General features: G+C 45.7%; 1 protein-coding gene across 2 annotated transcripts in view; it reads right to left on the bottom strand.

Annotated features, from left to right (window-relative positions):
• The window catches only part of Su(Tpl) (Suppressor of Triplolethal), a 406,195-nt gene that overhangs the window by 381,986 nt on the left and 16,709 nt on the right, over positions 1–7,500 (bottom strand). The gene's annotated exons all lie outside the window — the stretch shown is intronic.

The following is a 7,500-nucleotide window of genomic DNA, read 5'->3' as shown; positions in this document are numbered from 1 at the left end:
TGGTTGGAGGAGGAGGAGAAGGACGAGGAGGAGGACAGAGGGTGAGGAGGAGCAGCACGGAGGGGGGGTAAACAACACGACCGACGACTCGCACGAGCAAACCGAGTGCTGACGCTGACTCTGATCTCCCAACACCACCGTGATACACCACCCAACCACCACCCCATGCCCGCCCTCCTTCTGCCACCCTGGGAGGCGGGACCGCCTCTTGTTAGCCATGGAAATATGCCTCATTGTCATTCTCCTCCAGGGAGGCCGTCCGACCTCACCCCGTCCTCACTGACTCTGACCTAATGCATTACCTCACCGCAACGGTTACTACCACCACGTCCCCCCAACACTCACCCACAACAACTCATTCACCCGATGCTGGCAACGTGGACCTCGTGACTACAGGCGCGAAGTAACGAGTTACTCTGGATACGAGGCAAGCCTAGTGTTACTCCCGTACGGAGCGCGACGCCAAGATAGCCAAGGTTATAATGTATTCACCAGAAATCGCGGGAATTGAGGTCAACTACTGTGACACAAGGGCATCTCTGTCCCGCAGCCCGACCACTCTCGTGTGACCTGAAGTGGACGACAACTGACCCATTCCTGGTGTATGGGGGGGGGGGGGTAGCCTTGACCTCACTGACGCGTAACGCGCATCCTAGCGGGCGACGATGACTGACGGACTGAGTCACTGGCTGGTGCCCTACAGCGTTAGCTACCGCATTCATCAACGTCCACTCCCTCATCGATGTGATCAATCAGCCTTTCTCCACAAGGAGGAAAAAAAGATATACTTTCTAAATGGGGGCCTCCGAGGAGGGAGCCTTGAGGCGTGAGTGAGTCGTGGTGTGGGGGTGTCTGGTGTACACACGAAGCAAACCCTCCCCACCTCCCTGCCGGAGCAGTACAGGCAGCGCACGTCTGGTATGAGCCACACTATTGGCGAGGTAATGATCTACCCTCCTCCCTCAAACACAAAGCCATTCAATACCCACAACAAGATTCCCCGGACGAGAGAAAAAAAAAACTAATTAGCTGCTTTAAACATGAACTCTTTAAAAGATACATTACTGTGTGTGTGTGTGTGTGTGTGTGTGTGTGTGTGTGTGTGTGTGTGTGACGGTCATATTCAGGCAATCATCATCCCACCACACTTGTGTGTGACGACGTCTGAGGATGGGACTTAGGTCGAAAAGTACCAGTCACGGCGCAAGACCTGCTAGATGCTTGCAGGGTAAGGCGGTTCTGATCTTCCTTCCTTCCTTCCTTCCTTCCTTCCTTCCTTCCTTCCTTCTTTCCTTCCTTCCTTCCTTCCTTTCTTTCTTCCTTCCTTCCTTCTGTCCCTGGGATATCACGACCCCTAACGAATGCTTCGCCCTCCAGCCCTCCTGACACGAGACACTGAAGCCTTCCTGACCTGTGACTACCATTGTCTGACTACGCTACCAGACCGCAACCACTGACTGACTGGGCTACCAGACCGCAACCTCTGACTGACTACGCTACCACACCGCAACCACTGACTGACTGGGCTACCAGACCGCAACCTCTGACTGACTACGCTACCAGAGCGCAACCACTGACTGACTGGGCTACCAGACTGTAACCTCTGACTGACTGGGCTACCAGACTGTAACCCTGACTGACTACGCTACCAGACCGTAACCTCTGACTACGCTACCAGACTGTAACCTCTGACTGACTGGGCTACCAGACTGTAACCTCAGACTGACTACGCTACCAGACTGTAACCCTGACTGACTACGCTACCTGGCCGTAACCACAGACTGACTACGCTACCAGACTGTAACCACTGCCTGACTGGGCTACCAGACCGCAAACACTGACTGACTACGCTACCAGACCGCAACCACTGCCTCACTAAACTACCAGACACTGTTACTACTACCTCACTAGGTTGCCAGACCGTTACCGCTGCCTTACCGGACTACCTGACCGTTACCACTACCTCACTAGGTTGCCAGGCCGTTACCGCTGCCTCACTAGGTTGCCAGACCGTTACCGCTGCCTCACCGGACTACCTGAAGACCGTTACCACTACCTCACTAGGTTGCCAGACCGTTACCGCTGCCGCACCGGACTACCTGACCGTTACCACTACCTCACTAGGTTGCCAGACCGTTACCTCACTGGACTACCTGACCGTTACCACTGCACACTGAGCTACAAAACCATTACCATTGCCTCACTCGGCTACCAGACCACCGCTACTGCTACATGATCACTATACCACCAGTACCTCCAGCAAGAAGCGGTGACGCAGTCGTAGCGGCAAGAACGTTTTCATCCACCCATCCTTGCGGGTCGTCATCATCTGCTATTTTCGAAGCAACAATTATGGCAGCTCTGTGGTGCCTGCCTCTCCCAAGCCACATCGTCTCCCGCCACACGACACGACGAAACCTACGGAGAACGCTCTGGCGCCCACCATCGGCAAGACTCGCTAACACTGGCTCATAAAAAAAATAAATAAAAAAAAATTACCGAATGTATGAACCAAAGGAAAACACTCGACCATATCATCAAGGCAATGACTCAAGGTACTCACAGGACAAGTAATCGAATACCTTACCGTCAACAAAGTATCGAATACCTTACCGTCAAAAAGGATTGAATACCTTACCGTCAACAAAGTATTGAATACCTTACAGTCAACAAAGTACCGAATACCTTACCGTCAACAAAGTATCGAATACCTTACCGTCAACAGAGTACCGAATACCTTACCGTCAACAAAGTATTGAATACCTTACCGTTAACAGAATTCATTCTTCTTTTGTTTTTGTTTTTCCGGTATCCTAAATTCGATAGAGCCTATGAAGTCTGCTTTCACAAACCTGCGGGGGGAAGAGTGTTTGAAGATCATAATCACTGTACACTTTCGAACGTCTCGTCCGAAACCTAATTTACTGGAAATCGCACCCGGGCTGCTGGCAGGGAGAACACATTCGAACACGATTATTGGGATGTATTGGCCATCATTCTCTGGTCAGTAGGGGACGCTAGTGGTAGTGTAGGGAGGTTTACAGTGAGAGAGGTCACTCCAGTTTATCTTATCTCTTGACATAGACATCAACACACACACCACCACCACCTCTCAATGTCTAACATACTTTTCTCTTTTTTTTTTGACGATGATTGCCTTTCTCCTCACACGCATCTACTGACGTTTTCGGTAGGTTTTTTTTTTTTAATTTTCCAAAAGAAGGAACAGAGATAGGAGCCAGGTGAGGTTATTCTCTCAAAGGCCCAGTCCTCGGTTCTTAACGCTACCTCGCTAAAGCGGGAAATGGCGAATAGTATGAAAACCATTTTTTTTTTTTTTCCAAAAGAAGAAACAGAGAAAGGGGCCAGGTGAGGATATTCCCTCAAAGGCCCAGTCCTCATCCTCTGTTCTTAACGCTACCTTGCTAATTCGGTAAATGGCGATTAGTATAAAAATATATATATAAATATATATATATATATATATATATATATATATATATATATATATATATATATATATATATATATATATATATAACTGCCGAGAAGGGTGGTTGTACTGGAAATGAAATGTTCGAAGACAATATGTGGTGTGAGGTGGTTTGATCGAGGAGTAATGAAAGGGCAAAGGATAGATGTGGTAATATAAAATAAGCATGGCTGAGAGCAGAAGGTGTGTTGAAATGGTTTGGATATATGGAAAGAATGATTGGGAAAGGTTGACAAAGAGGATATATGCATCAGACGTGGAGGGAACAAGGAGAACGCGGAGACCAAATTGAAGAAGGAAGGATAGAGTGAGAGGCGTGCCAGGGATAGAGTCAACTGGAACGATGCGGTATACAAGGGTCGACGCGCTCCCAATAGAATGAACCAGGGCGAGTTAAGCTTGCGGGGGTAAACCTGTAAAGGTCTGTGGAAACTGGTTGTAGAGAGGGAGCTTGTAGGTTCGGTGACAGAAAAAAAAAAAAGCTAGAGCAGATGCGAGCGGATGTGGCCTTTCTTAGTCTGTTCCTGGCGCTAAACGGGGGGAAACGGCGATCAAGTAATATATATATATATATATATATATATATATATATATATATATATATATATATATATATATCATTCTGCGCCCAAGCTTGCCAAAGGTCGGGTCCAGCAGGTTCCTCGTAATAAAACTAACCTTCGTTTGACAGCGCTCTCATACAATCCGCTGAAGAGGGGAAAAATAATGTACCCGCGACGTGAACATATATGACTTGGCCGGACCGAAAAATGAGGAGGACCTTGAACAACAACGTACGGCTGATATCAGACTTTGGCAAATCACTTCCCACAAAACTGTTTCAACAACTGCCGGTCAAGCTGGCCAACACGATCGTCGGGGAAAAAAAAAAGAAAGAAACGCAATTTTCAGACTTGCACATTCTTTCTGCCTGGCACGATACGCAGGGATGACAAGTGGATGAAAACGATATGGATGCAGGGCACGGGAGCTTCACAAGTGGATGAAAACGATATGGATGCAAGGCACGGGAGCTTCAGAGAGACCTTACATAACATGGTACAACGAATATGTGTACGTGCCAGTCTCCAGACCTATCCTAAACCAAGATGTTGGAACACCCAATCCGGGAGTTCCGTGTTGTCTATGAATAGAAGATATAAACTCTAAATTTCCAAACAAGGCAGAGCGAGTTACAGGAACTTTACGCGGAAAAAAAAAAGTTAAAGTTAAGCGTACGTTGCTAAAAAATAGCATGAACAATAAAAAGAAATCGAGATAATTCTGTATTGTTATATGCAAATGGTCATCTAGTTCCTCCATCACAGAAAACGGCGACTTAAAAGTAAGGGAGAGTCGTTGAAGTATTGGCTACGATTTTACTGACCAGTGAAGTAAGGCAACGATTTTACTGACCAGTGAAGTAAGGCTACGATTTTACTGACCAGTGAAGTAAGGTTACGATTTTACTGACCAGTTAAGTAATGGCTACGATTTTACTGACCCGTGAAGTAATGGGCTACGATTTTAAACCCAACGATTTTACTGACCCGTGAAGTAATGGGCTACGATTTTAAACCCATACTCTTTTCATTCGATCGTCATCTATACTAAAGACCAGTGAAGACAACGCGACCGGTTTCATCATGTTCCCAAGCCAGTCCTACAGCTGGGAGAGGTGAAAACTCTACAGCAATAATGAAGCACACGTTCAAGATACACGATGGGCCATGACACCAGAGAGAACGAACGTGGCCGAGATGCTGATAAGGCTTCATCGGAGGGTGATAACAATGCAGGAATCTAAGAATGGTATAATTGGGCCCATGACTGCACGTTTAGCTAGATCAGTTACTTGATACAGGCAGGATCACAGGACTCGAAATTCTGGCATTGCAAACATCGACATCTATATATATAAGGGCAATAAGTACCTTCCCGGAAATTACCGGCCAATGAGTGCGACGTCCGTGATGGGTAAACTTAAACGAAGACCGCCAAACCCTTCAAAATCAAAATCATTCTCGACGTGTTTTCCCATGCCATCGCTCACGTCACATACCTGATTTATTGTACTAAATAAACATTCTGTGTGTGAAACAAGCAAAGCGCTTCTGTCGATGTGGACTGACGGCATTTAGACTCCTTGGAGGGTCATCCTTAAAGTCTTGAATCAAATATTACAAGCAAGTCACATTGGACCGATATGGGGGTTTGTGTACGCTAGGCTAGGATAGCGGCTTGAGACCGACCGGCCGGCCGTCAACAACACAGCAGTGTTGGGTAGACGTCGCAACAAGGACCACAAGGCATCACTCTTGGGAGCTGTTCTCCGTCTCATACATCCTCACGGACTCGGATAATTCATGGGCTGCGTTGCACCAATGATGAACTCCCAAGGACGAAACTATGCTGGGAAACAGGGTTACAACACCATTTAAAAGGGTCGGCGGAGCTGCAACCCGACTCGGGCAAACTTGGAGAACTCGCTCGCATCAGAGGTGGCACACGGGATCTTACACCAATAAACGCGAAGCTACAGAAGGTATGTGAGGAAGACGACTTGGGTGTAACAGTCTCTTAATGCCCTACAGCCAACATCTATAGACAGATCATGGCAGTAAGAAAAACAAAAGGCGATCAAAAGAAAAAAAAGGCGATCAAAATTCTAGGATACATGGCAACATCAGTCGAATTCAAATCTAAAGAAACTAATCCTCGCACTTTATATACAAAGTCACTGGTGTCCTCGCACTTTATACAAAGTGTCGCCACATTTAATACTGTGCTCAGTTTTGGTTACCCTTCTTGAAACAAAAATAAATGAAGACGGAACTGAATGCAACGCCAAGATGACTGCCGGAGTGAGGAACAAATCCTTTATACCCGGCGGGAGCAGCTGCTACACGCTTAAAATTCATTTACCTTATAATACATAAGGATTAAACGTGGTGATCTGACAAGAGGGATTCCAAATCATCAAAAGCTCTTATAATCTGGATCTAAGCCCGAGCTGTCCGCTTTCACTCGTAAACACCCTATTGGATACAAAGTCGTGGGCAAATGTTTTACTTTTAAACGAGGCGTAAAGTACCTTTCCATCAACTGGGATGATTTCCCAATTATAAACGTTGAAATAAACACCATTAACACCGTTTAGGAATAGACTTTAAACGTTGAAATTAACACCATTAACATCGTTTAGGAGTAGACTTTAAACGTTGAAATTAACACCATTAACACCGTTTAGGAATACTTTAAACGTTGAAATTAACACCATTAACACCGTTTAGGAGTAGACTTTAAACGTTGAAATTAACACCGTTTAGGAATAGACTTTAAACGTTGAAATTAACACCATTAACACCGTTTAGGAATAGACTTTAAACAATTGATAGTAACACCATTAACATCGTTTAAGAATAGACTTTAAACGTTGAAATTAACACCATTAACACCGTTTAGGAACAGACTTTAAACGATGAAAGTAACACCATTAACACCGTTTAGGAGTAGACTTTAAACGATGAAATTAACACAGTTTAGGAGTAGACTTAAAACGGTGAAAGCAAAACCATTAACATCGTTTAGGAATAGACTTTAAACGTTGAAATTAACACCGTTTAGGAATACATTTTAAACGTTGAAATTAACACCATTAACGCCGTTTTAGAAGTAGACGTGACATACGCTTCGCTTCAAGTCCACGAGTGACGACATTATTGGCGCCTTCTTCGTCATATAAAAGTTTCCAGGTACGTCTACTTACGTCATCCGTTTGCTTCCGTAACTCTTTACCACGCTAACATCTACCTACATTTCTCCACTATCATCTTCGACAGAATCGTCGATCCTGGCACTGCTCGCGTTCCTCGTTGTGTGGGTGTGCTGAGAAGAGGAGGAAAGTGTCGAGTTGTCTGCTCAAGTCCAGAGGTTTTAACACGATGTTTTTGCCCATATCTTCTTAATGGGAGAGAATGACCCGGCACCAGCCCCCCATTCACTTA

This window comes from Panulirus ornatus, chromosome 57 (genome assembly GCF_036320965.1).
Source record: "Panulirus ornatus isolate Po-2019 chromosome 57, ASM3632096v1, whole genome shotgun sequence".
Classification (NCBI taxonomy): domain Eukaryota; kingdom Metazoa; phylum Arthropoda; class Malacostraca; order Decapoda; family Palinuridae; genus Panulirus; species Panulirus ornatus.
Note: the sequence above shows the minus strand (reverse complement) of the source record. Positions and strands in the feature narration are given on the sequence as shown.